The sequence below is a fragment of the Corvus kubaryi genome, unplaced genomic scaffold (assembly GCF_017639235.1).
Source record: "Corvus kubaryi isolate FWS band 111438036 unplaced genomic scaffold, C.kubaryi_AGA036_p1.0 68, whole genome shotgun sequence".
In the NCBI taxonomy this organism is placed as follows: Eukaryota; Metazoa; Chordata; class Aves; order Passeriformes; family Corvidae; genus Corvus; species Corvus kubaryi.
The window spans coordinates 20,285,157-20,306,762 of NW_024582056.1; the positions used below are offsets into that span (position 1 = coordinate 20,285,157).

The 21,606-nt window shown below is 37.7% G+C and overlaps 1 protein-coding gene across 2 annotated transcripts in view; it reads left to right on the plus strand.

The window, feature by feature from the left end:
• Positions 1-21,606, plus strand: part of GABBR2 (gamma-aminobutyric acid type B receptor subunit 2) — a 469,861-nt gene that overhangs the window by 336,314 nt on the left and 111,941 nt on the right. The gene's annotated exons all lie outside the window — the stretch shown is intronic.

The window sequence follows — 21,606 nt, forward strand, 5'->3', positions numbered from 1 at the left end:
GTATCTATAGCTTTCCATAAGATCAAGTTAAAGATGCACTAAGTAAAATGAAAGCAAGTCAAGCTGTGCATTTCGGGGGAGGAAGGGTTCAGGTTTTTAAAACCAAATAGAAAAGAAACAACTGCAACAGAAAGAAATTGTGTATGTAGTTGCAGGTGCCACGTTTCTGTCACTTGTGAGAGGTTTTATTTGCAAGGGTTGTAAACACAGCAGCGTCCTCTGCTAAGACTCTCTATTAGAGTCTGCTGCAATAAATAATAGATTATCAGAACCCATTAGTGGATTTCAGTAAGAGCTCATTCAAGATAAGTGCAGGAGAGGTCACTGCTTAGACTGCATTCTTTGTGGAGATGGTCAGGAATTATGTTACCTACCACTATATTTATTTTCAGTAATTTTATGGGCATGCACCCGTACTGATTGTTCGTCTTTTAATAAAGGTCACACAAGCAGTTTTGATGGGCAGGAGGTAATATCTTAATTCCAGCTGTAGACACTTTCCAGCACTCTGGCTGGTTTCTAGAAGTGGAGCTGAAATAGAGCTTTCTGGATAAACTGACAGCAAGAAACATGGCAGCAACAATTCAAACCCAGGAAAAAAACATCTCTCTGTATGTAGATTTGCAGTGTTTGAGAGTTTATTGCCTCCAGCATGGAAACTGGTGATATCTGAAAACTACATTGTATGAAGACACTCTAGAAGTGTTAGTTTCTTCTCCAATACTTGGCAATTGGTAAGAAAAAGAACAGTAGTTTTCTCTTCTGATGTTAAAATTTGCAAGAAAATATATACTATTTTACTTCAGTGCTTTTACTTTGTTCTTACTTTGCAGTGTAGCTCTGGAATTTTATTAGGAGAAGATTTTACTTTTTATTTGAGTATAATTTGTAGAAGATACCCTAGAACAATGCCTCTTAAACTGCAAGGGATGCCTTAGAAGAAATAATTTTAGAGTCTGAAAAGATTTCTCTCAGTCATTCCCCAGAGTTTGAAAGACTTCCCAGCTAATACAGTTGTCAATGAAAAATTGAAAATGTAAGTGAAATTTGTCTTCTGGAGACACTTCTGGTCTGTGTGTGTATAGCTTGAAGCCATAGCATCTTGTTGAGAGCCTTGTTTACTTCATTTTACTCCAACTGCATTGTAACTGATCTTTCAGTTGTCAGTATTGTTAACAGTTTCTCTGCTCATCTAAACCCAAGTGTATTATGACAAATAGTTACAACATTCAATTAAAATAATCTCAGATAGAAGGAATTTTACTTTTTACTTTAGTTATAACTAAAGATCCTGATTTCCACTAGATTCTCTTGAGTAAAATGTCCCTAGACAGAAGGAGTAACTGTGAAGTTAAACTGATGTCATGATGATTCTTTTGCCTTTTTTTTTTATACCTTTTTTACAACTTCTGTATCCTTAGTGCTTTTGCCTACATTCTTGGACTTGTTTGTCAAGCTGAGAGACTAAACATTTTAGAAGCTTCGTAGCTAGGGATCAGTGTGCCCCAGACCCCAAGGTCCTCTCCAGAACACATTCTGTAAACCGAGATAGAGCCATCCAGGGGAAGGCTCCTTGGGGAGGGGGGCTCATTCGAGCCTCTCATTGGGGAATTTTTGATAGATATGCTAATTAGTAAGATCTATAATGTTAGACCAGATCTTTTGGGGATGTGCACTGTGGTGTGCATTGCGGTGCCTTCAACCTGGCCACGGTGCACCTAAGGGTCCTTAAAATAAATACCAAGGTAAAATCCCTTTTTCCATTCCAACTGTTTGACTCTTGATTTTAAGACCAGGAAAAGGCATCAAAACCATAAATACCATATATTTGAAAAATAATGTTTATTGTAGTTTTAAATTATTGCAATTTCCATCTAAACTTTTCAGTGTATATTCTTTGATCATCTAATGTATAACACTAAAAACTTAGTGTGTTTTTTCCACATTTGGGGCTTTCCAGACCATGGGGCTGCACACCACTTGCCTGAACTTTGTATAGGAAGTGAAATTCTCCTGGAATTACATAAGCCCATTCAAAGTGACATTTCCTGAATGCACACATGAGGATGTTTAATATTTTGATCCCTCAGTGTAGAATTGACTTGAACTTACTGTTAGAGCTCTTAGTTATTACTGTAAGTTGCACAGAGTATTTTTTAAGCTAATGGATTTGGGGTGGGAAGGAAATAGAAGTCTTGTACTAGCAAATATAGTCATTAAACTATTGTATGTGCATAAAATATGTTATTATAAAAGCAGTAAAGTGAACTGCAATTTGCTTTCCTGAAGCACACCTCTTCAGATCTCAAAAACTCCTGTGTAAAAGTAAATGACAATTGTCTTTGCTGTGATTATTATTACTGTTATTATTATTGTTGTTGTTATTATGTTATTTTTTAATTTTTATGTTTTTAAAGTATAATGGTGAATTCTTTAGTTGAGTTTGATTGACCACATATTATATTTTCTATATTTGAAAAATACTTGCCACATAGTAAACACGACTGGTGGCAAGTTTCTGTTTGATTTCAGGAATATTTTGTAGAGGATGTTTCTTGTCCCACTTGATTCTGTGAAATAATTTTAAAGGGATTATTTCTGTCAGTTAATGCTAATCCAAGTGATAAAGATTAAACTAAATGTAGGCTCCAAAGTCACGAATGCAATCAGTCATTCTAACTAATGAACCATATGAGTGTTGTTTATGAATACTCATCAGCTTCCTACGTGATAGTTCTGCATTTGGCTTCTATCAGGTGGCCCTCTGTTAGCTGTGTCTTCATAAACATGTCAATCAAAGGAACCAAGACAAGAAGCCTAAAGACTGGTTATGTCCTGTGCTCTTTGCTATTATTCACAAAATAGTTCATTTCAAGGAAAGAACAGCAGTAAATTATCAAAAACTTTTTAAAGAGTTCTTAAACCCAGAACTTAAAAATCCAGGCTCCTTTTCTGGAGTTGTTTGCAAAGTCCATGCAATCCATGCATTATAAACTGAGGATAGGCAGTCTAAATCTAAAAATACTGAGGGAAGTGAAGGCATTTGTGGAGACTCTCTGCCCCTTAGGGTAGGCAGAAATTATATGGGATGTTGGGTCTGTCAGTTTTCAGACCTGTTTCTGGCATCCTGATCCCACAAGTCTTTAGGGAAAGCACAGCTGTGGCTGCCCTAAGACACCATGTTAAAAGTTGTAATGACCGAACCATAAAGCATCCAGATCCTCAGTAGGGGAAGTAGTTTATGATATATAGACAATAAAATTGCTGGATAAAAGCAAACAGGTTAAAGACCAAGGCAGGGATGACTTTAAAAATTCCCTAACTATATGCTGGTCTGCAGAAGAACTGTAAAGGTGTCCCTATGTACATTTCCTAAGTTTGACTTTCACATAATGCAAAAGCGTTTGCTGACACAAAGGGCTTCTCAACTTCAAGCAGCAGTGTAAAAAAAAAGGGAAATAATCCATAATGTTACCTCTATTCATCTGTTTTCCTAGTTGCACTGGCTGTAACATTTCTCCTTTTGCTAATTTTTCAGACCAGTGGAGAGATCAATCACTTTTTTCCTCACTAAGTCATAATTCGTCATAATTCATCATAATTCACCTTTTTTGTCATAATCAAAAGTTCTGCAGTTATGCTCAGATCTGAGCTAGGTTCCTGCCAGACTAAGTTTCTCCCAGTCACATGAACTGGAGTGCATCCTTCCTGCACTGTCTCACTGGCTGGGCTCTTGGGCTCTACTGCCCATGAGGAATTACAGTGCTTCTGTGGATGCGGCTGGAGAAGAGCTTTGCAAGGCTCTACCATTTTTTTCTTTTTGAACAGCTTTCTTAAGAAGGCAGTGTGTATGTGCCAGGGTGCTCTGTGTGGTTTTTTCCTGCTGCCTAAAAAACTTTGCCTATTTCAATCAAATATGACAAATTTGAGCAGATACAGCTCTTAAGGACATAGCACTGTAAGACATTTTCTGGAAACAGCCAGCTGTGTGGAGGAGAAGGTCTGGTAGTGTCTCCTCTAAGAGAAGGGTGACAGGGTGAGTTTATTCCTTTGTCTAAAGACAGATATTTTAAATGACCCACTGCAGTGGATCTTCACTCTTAGCCAAAGAGAATCCAGCCACAGGACAAAAACTACTTAAGAAACCAGCTTGCTCTAATTTCAGTTGCTCAGCTGCATTGGAATGGAACCACAGTCTGAAATAGCAGAATCCTTTAGAAAGTGGAGTCTGTGCAATAGCCATGTCATAATTCAATTATGTACTTAGTACAGCTGAAAGGGTCTGTGTGTACACATGCACTCACACTCACCTCTTGCTTGTAATTAGCTCAGTTGGTCAGAGCACGGTACTAATAATGTCAAGGTCGTGTGTTCAGTTCCTGTATGGGCCATTCACAATGATCCTTGTGGGTCCCTTCCAACTCTGAATATTCTGTGATTCTGTGATTTTATGGTGGAGTAACTCTTTAGAGTTTAGCTTGAAAGGCTCTGACTGGCTTATCTTCTCCCAGCACAAATATCTATGAAAGAGATTGGATCTCTGTGGCCCTGGAAGGTAGACAGTGATAATGTTTAATAAATAATAACTTGTCAGGGAAATGGACTACATTTTATAATTCCCAAGGTAAAAAGATCTTGCATTAGTGTTAGATACAATAAAAGTAGTAACTTGCATACTGGATGCCAATATTTCTTGTAAAATTTTAAAACATGTTTATCCAGGGCAGCAGCCTTCGCATTCCTTGATGTCTTAGTACTCATCAAGTAGTTATTTCTGTGATGTTTCCTCTTATGCATTTTTATGATAGCATTATCAAAATTTAAAAATAAACTTCATTCTGGTATCTGGAATACCAGTATTTAAGGTTTCACCCTAATTTGTCCTGGGATGGTAATAAACGTGAAATAGAGGAAAAAATCTGAACAAGGTGCCATTTTAGAACACACTGAAGAGAAAAAGAGATCAATGTGATATGTCCTATTTGGGCTTCTAGCATTGATATGGATGTAAAATGCAGAAAACAATATGAGGAAACCTTATATGAGGATGCTGAAATAACAAAAATACCAATATGCAGGAAAGATTAGTAGGCCATGCCAGTGTTAAAGCAGTGCAATATGTTAAAGAAAAGTCAGTTCATATTACCAAATTAATTATTTCAGTGAGTGAGACAGAATTCCTACATATTACAAGTGTATAACTATGGTGCCAGGCACATATTACTACACAACAAGCCAGAAGGTCAGCTTTGACTGATCTGTTGAGGGACTCATAAACATTGCAAAACCAAAAAAATGGCTATGTAAACTGGACAAATGTGCTGCTCAGACTAACTCATTTCTAATTCAACAGATTAGAGAACCCACAGACAGAGAACTAACCCTTGATTTCGTTCTGAGTAGTACACAGTGTCTGTTGTCTTGTAATATTGCTTTGTCTCTACATTTTTTAAATGAAAGTTATGTGAAAATTTGGATTCAACTGCACAGATGTAGATTTTTTTCTTTAATATCCACTTTCATCAATAACACTGTTGTTGTAGGGACTGGTAAATACTTTGGACCAAAATTATACACAGAGGAGTGTGGGGTGGGCTGGGGTAGGGACGGGTATTTGTATTCACATGGTAATATATGAGTAACGTAGGTATGGAATTGGTGAAGATGTCTGGTTCAAATTCATGCACTCAAGTAGATTTATGTAAATCCTTTGACATTTTGAAAAAGTCAGATCATGTTCTTTTCTCTTTCTGCATATGTATATATGCATAAACAGATGTGTTTATGGGGTTTTGTTTACATTGTGCTGTTCAGTCAGCTAACAGCTGGATTAGAGAGAACTTTGTCAAATGTGCAATATGAAATGAAGAATTTAATTGGCTGAAGTAGTTTCTGGGGGTGTTCAGCCTAATGCAGGTCAGAGCTTGTTAGTCAATTTGTTCTCTAAATATCATTACGCCCATCTGTTTCCCCTACTATTTTTTAAATAAATTTAATTTCTTTCCTTCCAATTTGAAATATTACAGACTGTGGGAGCCAAATGTCTCCTGAAATCTGTAGCCTGCTTTCAAACCCTGCCATTGTAGCTCTCAGCAGGCGGCCCGCCAGGAGTAGCTGAAACAGAACTCTTACTTGCATCTGCTGGGACACTCCAGTGGCTGGCAGATGCTGCAGAGAGAAGGAAAATGAATGGCTATTAAAGTCATCTGTAAACCTTCCACTGGCCCAGAGGATCTAGCCCAGGTCCATAGAAAGAGTAAATACTAAAGTGTAAAAGCTGGTTTACTTCTCTCTTTCATTTGACATCAGTTTCCAAGGAAACAGAACAAAACGTGAGAAGTGGGAGCCAGCAGCTGAGATTGACTCAGCTGGTGGCTAGTCCTGCTTCTGTTCCCATGGAAACATGTATCAAATTGGCAAAAATAAGGAAATAGGGCAGGGTCAATTCCAAAATGGCAGGATGAATGGCTGCTGCTTAACAACAACTACTTAACAAGATCATGTTTGCTGGTACTTATTCCTCTTCAAGAAACAATTCCAGTTTTAGTTCTGCCTCCCAAAAAACCAGTATTTCCCCACCTCAGGAGTGTAGGAACCACTGTCATTGACGAGACTTGTAGCTCCTCTTGTCCGGCACCTTGTTTAAAACAATGACTGGCCCAAATACTTTCAGAGGTGGATGCCAAAAATGTGTAGTGCACATCTGAAAGTTCATCTGTCATGCTTGAAAACTTCAGTCATGATTCATAATGAGTAGTAACTTGAAACAAGCAGTTGTGTATAGCTCATAGCTCTTATACTCTCACTAATTGAAAACTTTTGTTATTCCCATAAATGTCAGGGGGGTTTGACTCTTGCATACTTTGCACAGTTCAGTGTAATTGCTAACTAGATACTGCATGAAGAACTTCCTTCTTCAGTTTTGGAAATGTTGCTTTTCAGTCTCATTGAACATATACTATGTTTCTTTTAGGGAAGAAAAAGAGAATTGAATCTTCCACTTCTCCTTTGGCAGCACCAGCCATTACTATGCATCTGTGTGTTTACAACCTTATTTTCCTCTTTTCTCTTTGGTAGACAGTCCCAATCTTATTAAGCTCTTTTTCATATGACATAGAAAGTCTAAAGCATCCTTTTTTAGTTAGGATGACTAATATTGCATATTTTAGAAGATCTGTGTAATGTGTTTTATCTATTATTCATCCTCTTCCATATATTTAGTGTATTATTTTTCACTGTTGCACACTATTGAACAAAATTTTGGACTTCACTGTCAAAGCGATTCCCAGATCATTTCCATGAACTAATTATGACTCTGAGAAAATGTATAAGCAGTTCCACTGTTTTTACAGTGGAATTACAGTTACTGAAATCAAATTCCACTCGTCATCATATGGCCCACTCAGTTACTCTCCTCACACAGTTTTAGACTCAATTAACCTCAATATTTTTGTCTGGATATTTTCATGCTCGTGTTGTTGGGCAACACTGATTTTAGTATGGAATTATGGTTCTTAGAGTGAAAGTATTATTCTGGAATATGGAAGCATGATAGTGGAGGGGTTTTATGATATAATTATTGTTACTTATGCTACTGTTATGTAGTCACACTTCTGGCATGTCACTGCTGCTTTGCTCTAGCTCCTCCAGTTCTGAGGGCTCTGCCGCCAGATGTACCCAACAGGACTCATCCTTTCAACTGCATTTGGAAATCCAAACTATTATTCCCGCTTTGGGATTTTAAGGCATAATCCCTAGTCCTCAGTGAACTAGTCTACTGGAGGAAAGGAAATCAGATGTCAGATATCTAACTCCAACAAGTCAGTTCGTACACACGCACCGAAGCAGCCATTTACTACTTAGGATAGCAACACTGCTGAGATTGCTGCGTGACACAACCAGTGAATGATTAACCACCATTAAAAGCAGCAGACATATCATCTATCAGGGACACCTGGCTGCTTCCCACAGAAGGCACTGTGACAATTTTGTTCATTCACTGAGGAGGCTCATTACATGATAGACCCAGTGGCACTTCCTCACTTTAAACTTTGAACACGTAGGATACAATCATTCAGATTTATTTCTCTGAAACCTAAAGCTAGAGCCTAACTTAACACTGATTTTATGCTCCTTTATAAGAGTACAGTGTTGGCATAGGATACTTTTTGGCAGTTAGGAACTGCCTACCAAATAGAAACTTACCTGGCTTTAGGTTATTTCAGCATTTGTTAAGCAGTACCACATTAGCAAGGTCATAGAAGCTCTTTTCCTCACATGCTTACCTTCTTTCAGAAATAGGTCTCTGTGATATCTCATTTTTACTTGAACTGCATATTGAGTGTCAAGATTTACAGGCTTTATAATCCAGACAGGAATATTTTTTGCTCTTTTTTCCAGTGATTTGAGTTGTTCTTTATATCAGAATCAAAAAAAAAGACAAGAAAACTCTTCTCTCCACCAAACACCAAAACCTGATGAGGATAAACTTCCAGAAAACAGAGTCTAGGAATTGATTAATCTTTCTTGCTGCATTTTATCCTGGATAATCAATGTTCAACCATTTCTAGTATTGTAGCATCTCTCTTGTTTTCTAGAACGAACCACCATTGTATAAAGATAGACTTTAATGCTTATGTCCAAAAACAGATTCTGGTATGGATAAAAAGAACCATAATGAATTACTCCAAGAATATGCTAAGGCTGCACTAGAGACCAATAAAATCCTTCCACCAGACATCTCTGAAAATAGGTCATTCTGCATTAAAATAGCTATTTAGAATAGCAGATTTCTAATGTAATTAATACTTCTTTGGGGAAGAATATTCCCTTGTTCCTTCAAATGTTTAAGTAGGCTGATACTGAAAAGATACAATCTGGATATCCTGGTGCTTCTTTAAAAACATTCTTTCAATCATAAGTAACCTTATGGAGAAGGCAAGCCTTAGCTTATATTATAGGTAGTTAAAGATAGTATTGTTTGCCTAGAATGTCCTAAGTTCTGGCCAAGAAACTGTACTGGAACGGATTAATGGCAGTGATTAGTCCTGTTGTCAATTTGGAAATCAAGCCATTGAGTCACTTGCCACAAGATCTTTATGCAGAGCTTGACCATGAAGTAATGCTGTCTCACTCAAGAGGTGCACCTTGGCTTTGCACTAAAACCACTTCAGTGCTGCTCAAACTTAATAGGAACTGATGTACTTCTCCTTCGAGGTGAAGTGCCAGGTGGAGCACTGCTATTTGTAAGCACACCCAGGGAGACAGGGAGAGCTGGCTGGACTGCAAGGGCATACACACAGGCAATAAGCAGATGGCAGTGATGCAAACTTAACCCAGACTTCATGCTGATGGGCAGAGGGCCTGAAGAAGAGCTTCCTTGAACAAAGCCATCCTCTTCATGGCTATGCAGTATGGGTCATTTCACTTCTATATTTAGTTCTCCTGGATTCCTCGTCATTACTGCACTCTCTTACAGAGCAGCATCTGTAAGCAATGGACTGTATTTGTGCTCAAACCTTGAAGACTCTGTCCTTCCCTAGCAAAGCAATGCAGTCATATTTTGAGAACTATTTTGAAAAAAGTGCTAGTAAAAACACAGGACATTTTCTGCAAGTGCCTTGGGCCATTCTCTGCTGGAGTTTCCCATACGGTAGTAAATCAAAGCCTTTATATGACTATATTTTAGGTATGTAAAATTGTTTTGCTTTAGTGGGTAAAATTGTTTCTTCTCTGATAAGCATACTCTAAAATTTAAATGTATATTTCATATGAAAGTGAGAAAAAAATTTTTCTGGCTCTGCCAAGCACCAGAATGAACTTTTCTACAAAAATTGCTGTTTTCATGCATCTCAGCCATGCAAAAGCAAAGATTGTTTCCCAATTAGCTTTCTCCTGCATTAATATCCAGCAGAATGTGTTTATGCCTATGCATTTTTATTTTAAAATACCCTCCTGCATAGAGTTCTCTCCCTGGATAAAAGAGAAGAAACACATAATAGCTGTTAACCCCATTATTAATGGGGCCAGTATTCATTAGCAATACTTCAGTTGCATAGGTATTTTTTAAAGCTATAAAACAGAGGGCATCTTGCTTTTTGAAGAGCTGAATCACAGTGAAGTCTACTTGCCAAACTGTTTTTGCTCTTAGACCTTCAGCAGCTCTATTTGGGAAGTGCATTCCTTCCTTCAATGCTTCTGTACCCTCCTATAATGCTTTCTCCTGCCTGTGTCCATGAACTCTCACACTTAACAAATCTTACCTCACGCTCTCTTTCACTACCATAATGTGCAGGTCATTCATAAAACTGGCTGTGTGAAAGGACAACAAACTTATGGCTTAGGCCAGCTCAACTTTAGATCACTACCCACACTTGAGCAACTGTTAAAGACTGGTGATGACCTGACTGTGGGTAACCGCCGGTCAGGAAGAAGAAAATGTGAAGAATGGATGCAGACTGGACAATTTCCCAAAAGAAATTGTTTTTGTTAAGGATGCTGAGACTGCTCAAATCCAATCATTCGTTTTTTTCTTTAAAGAAAGAGCTATGAATCAACCATGAGCTACACAGATGGATATGGACATACTTCTGGACAGTCAGTGTAAGGCTTCCCACTAAGACCTGATTTAATGGTTTGTAGTTAAGACTCAAAAATAAATGCTTACTAATTAGTTATGTGTAAGTGGAGCAAGTTCCTAGTGCACAAGGGTGCCTCATAGAGACCCAGTTCCCACAGCTGTAGCTGCCTGGCAGCCCTCTGTTTGGTTTTTTTTTTTTTTTTGGTGGTGGTAGTCAACAGTCTTTTCAACAGAAAATTCTGAGTTTTCCTTCTATTGTCATCATTACTTCTCACCTTAACAGCGACGTCATGGATCCATTTTTTTATTTTCAGTTACATTTAAAAAAACTTAGTATTGCCTTTTAGCTACTTGTTCTTGAAAACTTTTATTAGCCATCCTAATTTTTCTCATGTAATTTCTGCTCTAATATATAACTTCCTTATTATGGCTATGTTATAAAGGACTCCTGATTATCTCAAATAACATTCTGGATTTAAGTGATTGGTGTACTTATTTCTTTAGAATTCCCATTTTATTCAACACTTTGCATTGATTCTGTGGTATTTGTATCGCTTTCTCATGAAGCATCTGTGACCCAAGTAAGAATTTTAGAGAACCAAGAATCTTTCTAAGCAGTTGATAATTCCTTTACCACTTTATATCAGGTTAGAGTTTACAAATCTAGAATCCTCATTTTATGGAAAATACCTTGCTTATATTTTAAAATTATTATGTCTGCTTTTTTCATTAACAAATGAAATATTGTGTAATTCTTACCAGTGTGGAAGAGTCTCTTCTAATCTATTCAGAATTAGATACTCCAAAAGGCACATATTTGTGAAAAAATGCTTCTCTAAATATCTAATTTCAGTATGTTGTATACAGATGTTCATATATATGTATGAATGTTGTTAATATGTACATATATATAATATCTTGACTGTTGGTATTTCAGTTCTGGTATTTGGTCAGGGATAATTCAGGTGACCAAATATCTGGTTAAAGAATTTTTTTTTTTTTAATAACTTTTTCTGAACCTTGGTGTACATGTGCTTTTCCAAGGGAGTCTCTCTCGTTTTATGACAGTCTTGAATATGTGAGCTCTTAGCTTATGTGAATTTTCAAGAATCTCCTATGGAATGGTAGAGGACCTAAACATAATTGAAACAACCCATGGCTTGGATTCTGGTAGGCAAAACCTGGGTATTCTCTCTGTTATTTACTTCTGTGTGCTGGTTACTTCTCTGCAGAAAAGGAATTTTTCATCTAAATGCTCTGATTAGTTCTCTTGCATTTTGTGGGGCTGTTGTAAGTAAAAGTGGAACAGTACATGTACATCCTAAATTTGTAGAGATAATGATAGAAAGTTCCATTCACAATGGAATTTTCTGTTTGCAATAATACCATTGAGCCAGCACGTAACTTTGTGCGGCAGATGAAAGCAAAATGAATATTTCTTGCTTCCAAAATGGAGGTGTTCTTCATCTTAGCTGTATAAGTTGAAGGCACACATCTTTAATGCTTTCATTGGGATCTAATCTTGCAATAATGCTGTGACCAGTTTAAACCAAACGTTTTTTTTAGTTTTTTTCATATCCTTCATTTGCATACATTAAATAGAAGAAAGAACAGCCAGTTAAAGCACTCTGGAGACACATTCAGGATGGAAATGTATGTGTGATGGCAAACCATCAAACAAAATTATAAGAAATGGTGTTACAAAGGAATTGGGCTGGAATAAGACAGAAGAGATCACTGTGGAGGCAAGAGTGTGATAATTTGGATTTTTTTTCCCTCTTTGCCAGTGTTTGGAGTTTTTTTAATGAATTAATAAAATTTTAATTAATATGAAATGAGATCCATATCAGAAATGATCAAAGTAATTATTTAAGCAGGTAAAATGATGAACTTTGACAAGCTGTTTCCACAAGTCACTATGACACTGATCTCATAAATTGAAATGCCAAGCAAGATTTCTGGTTTAGGGGAAAATGACACGATAGGTGAAACTGCATGTAAATAAATGCCAGGTAATGGTTAGATCATGATACAGTAGCACTTAAGTATAATAAAATATCATCTTAATGCACAATAGGAGTCAAAAGGCAAACCAAGTGTAAGGAATTACAAGAAAATAAGTAGGGCACAAAATATAAAGCAATATTATGCCAGTGTTTGAATCCAGAGTGGAATTACACCTATACCTATACTGTGTACAGCCCCAGCACAGTTCCTTACCTCCAGGAGATGGGAAACATGCAGAGCTATGTAGAGCCTTGAGAAGTATGGAATAGCCCCCATCCAAGAATTAGGCTGGGATCACTTCTGCCTAGAAAAGAGATGGATGAGGACGGGGAAGAATAAAATCTTCAGTGGCTTAGAAAATGTGATCAGAAGTGATCACACATAGTCTATTCCTATACAAGAGCTAAGGAGCATGAAGTGGAACTGGCAGGTTCAAGGAACAGACAACACATACTACAGATAGAGAACTTTTCTGCAAAATGTTATCCATCCTAAAATCTTACATGGGATTAATACAGGAACTGGGCACACTGATGAAAGAAAAAACTATCAGGTGTTAAATAAGCAGACATGGCATCACTCTAAAGAAATCATTGTGTGACAGGCTATTTCTATAATCTTGGCCTTTTTCAGATTCTTCCCCAGGGGAGGCATGGTTTGGTAGGACTTGAGACATGTGTTGGGATAGATAGATTTTTGTGAGTACATCTGTTATATGCATCAACTATGGAGAGAGGGGCTACCCCTGTATTTTTAAATTCTCTTTGCATTTAATTTTATTTCTATTCTTTATAATGTTTTCATAGAATAAAGAGAGCTATTCTGAGAAACTGCAGATAATATTTCTGAACAATGATGGAAGAATGTTTAGAACGTAATTCTTGACACCAGGCATCCTGCATTCTTTTCCAAGTATGTCACAATATCATATTTTAGAGCACTTGATAATTGTGCTATGATGGGAAAACATATTCTTCTAATATGTCGTAAAGAGGAAGAGGTCTCTAGTGTTTACCTAATTTTTATTTAATTCATACAAACTGACTCCTGAAAAAGCAACTGAAGTTAAGAAATTAAATACAGAATTATAGAATCTTTGAGACTGGAGGGGATCTCTGGATATTCTCTAGTCCAATGCCCCTGCTCAAAACAGAGTCACTTATGGTACATTTTTCAAGACCATGTCCAATCATATTTTGAATATATTCAAGTGTGAACTCTGTACAACCTCTCTGGGCAAAATGCTACAGTATTCAACCACCCTCATCATCAAAAATCTTTTTTTTTCTCAGGTTTAAATGGTACTTCCTGCATTTCAATTTTTGCCTTTTGTTTTTTCCCTGAATACCACTGACAAAAGTCTGGTTTCATCTTCTTTACTCCCTCCCATTCTATTTTTATGCACATGGGTAAAATGCTCGGTTTCTCCTGAGCCTTCTTGTCTAAGGCAAAACCCCAGCTCTCAGCCTCTTCTCATGTCAGATGCTCCAATATCTTGAGCGTTTTAATGCTCTGTTCCTGAACTCAATCCAGTATGTCCTTCTTGCTCTCACACTAGAGATCCCAGGCTTGGACACGGTACTCCAAATATGAACTCACCAGGGCTAAGCAGAAAAGAATTATGTCCTTCGACCTGCTGGTGACACTCTTCCTAATGCAGGGACACACTGCTAGCTCACACACCACCTGACCTCTGCCAGGATCCCCAGGACATTCTCTGCAAAGCTGCTTTCCAGTCAAACACCACCCAGCCTATATGTGGTTCTTCATTGCCAGGTACAGAACTTGATATTTCCATTTCCTCTGCTCAGGAGATTCCTGCCAGCCCAGATCACCAGCCTGTTATCATCCCACTTAATAGCAGCACAACCTTCTGGTTTATCAGTACCTCCTACTTCTGTATCATCTACAAACTTACTAAGGAAGCACTCCGTCCTACTGTTAACATCACTAACATATGCAACAGCATTGGCCAGTGTTGATCACTAAGAAAAATCATTTGTGACTGTACTCCTGTTGAACATTATTCTGCTAGATAATACAATCCCTTGAGTTTAGTCGGTTTAGTCAGATTTCAGTCCCGCTCCACTTGTCCCTACTATTTCTTGAGGAAGTTATGGCAGAGTGTTGAAAGCCTTGCTCAAGTGAAGATAGTAGCAGCTGCTCTCCCCTCATCCACCCAGTTAGACATTTTATCACAGAAGGCAGGATTTCCCCATCATAAATCCTTGCTGACTACTTCCAATTGCATTCTTGGCCTTAATGTGTGTGAAAATGGTACCCAGTGGAATTTGCTCCATCACTATCACAGGTGTTAAGGTGTGGTTGACCGGCCTGCGGTCCCCTAGATCCCTCTACTTGCCTATATCAATGCTCTTTGGATTTTCCAGTCCTCAGTCACCAAAGTCTTCCAAAGAGTGACCTCACAGGGACATCAACCAGTTCCCTTAGTCCTCATGGATGGATTCAGTTGGGTTCCATGGATTTGTGTATGTTGACTTGGTTTAATATTCCCTAACTTGGTCCTCCTAACTGAGCAAACTAAAACTTCATTTCTCCAGACTTTCCCACTGCTTTCAGGGGCTCCAGTTCCTCAGGAAAAATGTTATGGGTAAAGTCTGAGGTGGACAAGGCACTGAGTGCCTCTTCCATGTCTTTTGTCGTCAGGTCTCCAGCCCCATTCATATTTATCTAATGAGGGAAGGTGTTCATTTTCCATGATGTCCCTTTTGCTGAGGAAAAATTTGTAGAAGTCCTTCATGCTGCCCTTCCTGTCTCTTACAAGATTCTACTGCAGATGGGCTTTCCTGCACATTCACTTATCATAGAATCATAGAATTATAGGATATGCTGAGTTGAAAGGAACCCATCAGGACCATTGACTCCAAATCCTGGCCCTGCACAGGACACCCCAAGAATCACACCATGTGCCTGAGAGTGTTGTCCAAACACTTCTTGAACTCAGAAAGGTTTGGTGCTGTGGCCAAAATCTCTGCCCTCTAATCAAGTGTTGTTATCACGCTATTTCCCTTATCTCCGCCTTTCAGAATCCCAAACTTTACCATTTTGTGCTCACAGCAGCCAAGGCTGCCACCAATGTTCTCCTTCACCACATCTGCCTTTTTTCTGAGTCCAGAAGAGTGCTTTCTGTCACCACATCATATATGACTTGTGTCAGGAAGTTCTCATCAATACAATCCACAGATCCCCAGGATTTGCCACTTCTTGTGTTATATCAGGGGGTTAAGTTCCCTATGAGAAGCAGGATCTGCAAACATGAAGCTTTGTCCCATTGTCTGAATAGGAACTCGGCAACTTCTTCCTGAACAGGTGGTCAGTAGTAAACACTGACCACCATATGCACCACTTCGTTTGGCCCTCTAATTTTAACCCCAAGGCAGAACCTAATGTATTCCTGCAGCTATCTCATGTAACAGGCAACTTCTCTTTTTCATTCCCCAACCTGTTTCTTCCTATTTATCTGTTGCAGCACTTGAGTCATGGGAGCCTTCCCATCACTGCTCTGTGACTCCAATGAGGATGCAGTCCTGCAACTGCACACATACCTCTGGTTCCACCAGGGTTTCCTCCGTGCTGCATGTATACATTTAAGTACAGGCACTTGAAAGGGATGCTCCATCATGCTGACTTCTCAGAAAAAGTGCGAACACTTCCTCCAGTTTCACCCCTGTCCACCTGGCATATCCGTACAATTCATTTGGGCTTCCTTCCATCCTGCTTTGTTGTTTTAAGGCCTTTTCTTGTCTACCTCATTCTACTTAGTTTTTCACTGTTCAATAAAAAATCAGTGACCTATTGTGTGTATCTGGTGAAATTATCAAATACCTCTATTTCTGATAACTTCAGTGCTTCACAGAACTTCACTGTATTTCATTGACTTACAGAAACAGAAGTGCTGTGAAAGCAAAAGGCTTCCAAGGTTAAGTAAAAATATGAAATATGCTCTCTACAACTACCTGTAGCAAGGCAGGGGTCAGTCTCCTCTCCCAAGCAACAATCAATAGGACAAGATAAATGAGCTCAAGTTGAGCCAGGGGAAGTTTAAATTGGATATTAGGAAAGGTTTCTTTACTGAAAGGGTTGTCACATACTGGAACAGGCTGCCCAGGGAAGTTGTTGAGTCATTATCCCTGGAAGTGCTCAAAAAGTGTGTAGATGTGGCACTGGGGGACATGGTTTGGTGGTGGACTTGGCAGTACTGGGTTAATGGTTGGACTCGTTGACCTTAGAGGTCTTTTCCAACCTAAATGATTCTATGATTCTAATAATCAGACAGAAAATCTAATTTCCACAAATTTTGTTGATAAATTCTGAATAATGGTATTTCCTTCAAATCTGTTCACCTCTGATTTAAAAAAAAAAAAAACATAAAGGAATAGGTATCTGCAAGAATAGTTGGGTTAATAAAAACAACCTGAAAACCACTGTTATTAGAGAAGTCTAAAAATTTTGGCTTGCTTAATTTTGTAGGATTTATGCCAGGAGAATATATGATTATTATATCTCAATTTCGTGGATATTAAAGACCAGGAGGGGAGATGAACTATCCAAACTGTGTCAGTGCTGACACATGAGAAAAAAATAGTTTAAAATTGATCATGAGTAAAGAGACACTGGAGTAAGACTATGTTTCTAAGGCACTAGATTAGTTGAAGATCTAGAATTGTCTTCTTTTTGGGGGGGTAATGATTCAACTTGAATTTCAGAGTTTAATAATGATATGAAAGAAATTATGTGATGTGTAGACTGGCCCCATGTTTCTGTGTTTAGGAATCAGTCCCCAGATTTTTACAAACACCTTGTGAGAACTGCTTTCATTCGTGCTATTTTCCAGTTAGGGGTTGGCTAGCTTCATCTGGATTTTGAGATATTTTTTCTGCTGCAAATGGCTAACACAAGAGACAGAATACCACAGCTATCACTGCATCTCCTTTAAAATGGTTCATTTGCCTCAGGCTTCAGGATTTAGCTGTAATGAAGATGAAAGATTGATGGCTGACTGCTGACCTACTTTGAGGAAATGAAAGAGCAGGTGGCATGCTTCTGACTAGGAAAGTAAAAGACTGTACTAAATGCAGAGAAATAAAGCATGGCTGAATAAAGTCTCTTTTAGATCACAGCTTCTTTTCAGTAGCCCAATACGGAATAATTCACATCTGGAAACCTCAAAACCTCTTTTATATCTCTGCATGTGTAAATATATTTAACCTATTTGAAATAGTTATTTTCATTTTACGTAAGAAGGCTCTATCAGTTACTGATAGGGCTTTGAATCTATCCAACTGTCATAGTGTGTTGCAGAAACTAATAGAAAAAGCTAGATGAGGCAAATTACAAAAAATTCAAGGCCTAAAGTGTGACAGATGTGTCAGTGGTTGCAACAAACTGCTCTCAAAATTTTTTTTAACCTTTGGCAAAAGAGAGGCACGTCCATCTAACCTCAGAATTAAGGTGCTCCCAACTGTGTGACAAAAATGTTTAATAGTTAGTGTGAACCAGCCCTTCAGCAAAGAGCTGCTGCCTTTCAGCTGGGAGCAGTGTACTCTACTTTGTGTCGGGAACTTCACGCATGAAGCATGAGAAGGGACTAAAAGAAAACATTTTCAGTTTCTTGATAGCAGTCTTGTGTTTGAAGCAAACCAGTAATACATTGGCAAATGCAGCTAATGCTGACCACCAAATATGTCTGCAGCTTCTCATAACTGTTTGTAGAGAATGACAGGTTTATAGAGAATGGCATGATTTTTAAGCTAATTATTTTCATTAAAAAGCAGTTATCGTCCATGTTTTGGAGCAGGTACAGAAGAAAAGAGCTATGTTGCCTACCTAATGGGAAATGGACTGAGCTGCAAGTCCAGAGACTGAGTTGTAAGCAATCATCCTCCCCTTACATCGTGCATTTCTGCACTTCCAACAGCCCTCATTGATAACTGCAGCGTCATGCTGATTTCCTGAAGTGAAAGGAAATTTTACAAACTAAGTAGATCACTCTGTACTCGGCTTCAGATGGCAACAGGACCCTAAGATGTCATTTAAGACATCCAATTCTCATTCCTTTGGAGAAGAGTCAAAGGAGTGTGCCGTTTAGAGAATAGTCAAAGGTGTGTTGCTCTGAGTTTTCCTTCAGTAAATTATTACAAAGGTCCAAGTATGTGACAAAAGGCATCTTTGTGTATCTTTACACTCTTTTCCCTTAACATGGAGAGTTTTTAGTTTATTCTTTGGGTACAAGACATGGGAGATACCAAGCTATTAGGCTGTCAATTCTGTAACAAATCCCAAGAACTTTCCTTTCTTAAAGTCTGGGAATAAAAATCTGATTTTATCATCTGACAATCAGCCCATATTTTAAAACAACTTAGTAACTCATGGTTATTTTTGTACTGTCTTCCTTTGTTCTCCGTCTTCGAAAGAGGAGGCAGCTAGAGGAAGTGGGCATTTACTATTTTGGTGTCATTCAAAGCCTGAGAGCGATTTAGAGGGATAAAGGTGGAAAAACATGTGTGTGTATCAGGGAATGTGTCGAGTTTAGGTGCAAATCTTTTTTTTCCTTCCCATCCTGTGAAACATTCTTGTTAGGAGAAAACTTACCTCGTTTTTTTTTTTATAGTTTTGGTGGGTACAGGACAGTTGCAGGAACTTCTTCCTTTGAGTACAAATAGTAAAAAGCATTATGTATGTGTATTCTGTAAAGGACGAAATTTAATTTCATAAATCTTTTTCCTCAAAAGAAGTCAGATTTCCAAGTTGTTATATTAATACTTATGGGTGTGGCTGTCTTAGGTGTAGGAATTGTGCCATCAAGACTTCCATTACTCTGGTTCTGATCTATCTCACCAGGTGTCTGGTAGCTATTCATACAAAGCAAAATTGTTTGCTCGTACTCCTAGAACCCACGTGATAGACTCTCAATCATTTGTTTGTACCATATACAGCTCACTGAGAACAGACCCTTATTGAAGCTTTTCATAAAAGATCTAGAAAGGACAAAAAAATTACCTATTTTTATAATGTTAGATTTAACCATAAAACAATTTCAAACCTACATATTAAGCTTTTAAAAATAATTTGATGTTAGGATGATTAAGAATCTTTTAATCTGTCCTGAATAATAAGGCTACCTATAAACAATAGTAATATGGAAAAAGGAGAAGCCCTTTTTCTATTGCTCTTGCTTGACAAAAACCATGAGAAACAGGAGTGAAGGTGAGGGTGGCCTAAAGAAGCAAGGTAAGAGGAGCAGAAGATTATTCTTTGGAATCAGAGTCCCACAAGCCAGTAAAGAAAAAAACCAAGGCAAAAAATGCATGTCTACCAGTGAAAACACATGTGCACGGGCATTTTTAGGAAACATCTATAAAGAAAATACCAAGATAATTCTTTTATTGTCTTAAACACAGACTGCAAAGTGGTAACTGAATAGATTATTTTTTAAAGGTTAATGAATTATAGCCATTAAAACTGTGGGGCTTGGAGTGTTTTAGGACTATGTTAGTGCAGTTTGTAAGCACAAATTGAAAAGAAGACTGTAGCCTTAAAAGATCTATTAAGAACATCACATGGTGAAGTGATGTCAATATTCTTCTGTGTTAGAAATCATAGAATCATGGAATCATGGAATGGTTTGGGTTGGAGGGGACTTTAAAGATCATCTAGTTCCAAAATCCTGCCATGGGGAGGGACATCTTTCATGAGACCAGGTTTCTCAGAGCCTGTATTTCCCCTAGGTGAAACACGCACAATTTTCTTTTTGTATGACATTAGAATCCAAGGAAATTTACTGCCATTGCTACTGAAAGATTTAAAATATATCTATCTCTAGTTTTGATTTAAAATATGTCTATCCCTAGTTGTGATTCACATATGAAGCTGAGAGGGTTAAAGGTGAATCCTAAGATGGACATATTTTATGACATTTCTAAATTGATTTTGACTTAACTTACAGCCATTTAATTCACATCAGAACTCTTGATGGTGTACAGTTATTAATGTAAAACCTTTTTCTAATTCTGCAATTTTTTCACCAGTTTAACTGACATATTTGTAACTTCTACAGATTAAGCCAGTGATGTTTATTATGCAGGCAAGCTAACACTTTCCAAGCTATCAGGCTACCTGTCACAAAAACATATTCACTCTATGTGGTACAAATTGAAGGACTGCAATCTTGTCTATTAGGCACTTGAATACTTCGGGTCTATTAGCAGCTTTTGTACAAAGAGATAAAAAGTATGAGTTGTGAAAATTTAGTTTGCAATGGTTTTCAGAATTTACTTGATGTTGTCAATGGAATTATTCAACATAAACAGTTTGTGGGATTTATGATAGGAGTGGTCTGTAAAAAAACATTCAGTAGTAATTTGATTCCTGTTTGCCCATATTTTCAGTCATGACACTCCTTTTTCTTTTCCTCCATGTTTTCGTAACTCTTTCCATGAACAGAACTGTAACTCTTTCTCTTTGATGTATGTCCCTTTTGATTAGGAGATCATCAATTATTTAGATTGTTCTAAACCTTGCAGCCTAATACTTTGAACATAAGACTGTAAGTAGAGCATTTTGAAGATCAGTGTTTAAAAATAGGTCATGTTTTTCAAGAGACCAGCCAATTCAGTGCTTGAAAATTTGGAAAATATCCTGATTAACATTCAGTATTTGTTAACCTAGTATGGAAATGTTTTTAAAACATTAGCTATATTATTTCCTCTATTTAGAAAAGTCACCTAGCTTATGCACAACATTCAATGCCTGTTGTATTATTAACAGTATGTGTTAAAAAACAAGAACAATGATATTCAAGGGGTTTTGCTGAAGGAAAAGGAGGTATTTCCTTAACTTGCCTTTAACATCCATTTCATACTGTTTGGGAACCTTATAAAGTTATCAGTGTTGTTTTGCTATGATAATTATTTGGTGCATGTGCTTTATTATTAATATTAATAGTAATAATAATATTTTGCATTTCTGAAGCACTTTTCATCTGCCGACCTCACTTCTTT